Raw genomic sequence first — 1,084 nt, forward strand, 5'->3', positions numbered from 1 at the left:
TTCTGTTTCACTTGAATATATTGTGTTGTTTATTTTTGTACTATAGTTCCCTATTTGCAAGAGCATTTTAATCTGATGCTGAAATTAACTGTTTAATACCTTCATAATGTTACTGATCAGCTGCGTGCATGTAAGACCATAATAACCAGTGATTATGCACTAAGACTATAGACAATACCAGAATGGATAGTTATTGTAGGAAGTGGTTACATTGGTCTTGAATTCAGTGATGTTTATACAACACTTGGAAGTGAGGTAGGCACTGTTAATTCTTTCTGCAGATATCTGCTGTAAATACACATCTTTTCAAACATTCTTTCCTTTTTTTACCTTATACTATGTAACCATATAGTACTATTTGACATTATTAATTGAACTCTATGAGAGAGAGAGAGAGAGAGACAGAGAGGTGATGAAGTTGTTGCCTCGCCCTGATGTGGAAATTTTGAATATGTTCTGGTGTTTCATTGTTTATTTGTTTTTTAATACAATTATATGGCAAAGCTTCTCATCGTCTTACAGGTGATTTTTGTAGAAGCATTAAATCAGTTGATGCCTGGTTCGACCCTGAAAATGGGAAATTGGCTCAAAGGGTTCTCATAAATCCTCGAAAGATTGACTATCATACTGGTGTATTTGCATGCAAAGTTCTTACACTATTAACCCTTTTTATGGTAGGGGTGGGATGGGGGGACTAAAATGCATCATTGTTCATATTTGTCTAATTCAYCTTTTATATTGACGGATCACTCTRGTAAGRGATGGTAAACCTRTAGCAATYGAGCTTATTGATGCAAAGACRAAMGAACTGAAAGATACATTGGAGGTGGGTTTCTATGATTAAGTCAAAATAATTCCATCACATATTTCTACATCATCCACACAAGCTATGAAGTAGTGCCTTGGCATTGTGGATTAGATCTATATTATTTCAAAAGATCATGATGGTATTTTCTCATCATTTTCTACTAGAATATAATAATAAGGATCTTGATTGTGGTAAGCCTTACAAAGTGCTCTAATATATATATATATATATATATATATATATATAGATTTCTTTTATGACATATCTATACTATCT

The 1,084-nt window shown here is 32.9% G+C and overlaps 1 pseudogene; it reads left to right on the forward strand.

Annotated features, from left to right (window-relative positions):
* LOC112502725 overlaps nucleotides 1–844 on the forward strand; it is a 7,896-nt pseudogene extending 7,052 nt beyond the window's left edge.
* The last annotated feature ends 240 nt before the right edge of the window (nucleotides 845–1,084 follow it).

This window comes from Cynara cardunculus, unplaced genomic scaffold (assembly GCF_001531365.2).
Source record: "Cynara cardunculus var. scolymus isolate 2C unplaced genomic scaffold, CcrdV1 Un_Scaffold_1817, whole genome shotgun sequence".
NCBI lineage: Eukaryota > Viridiplantae > Streptophyta > Magnoliopsida > Asterales > Asteraceae > Cynara > Cynara cardunculus.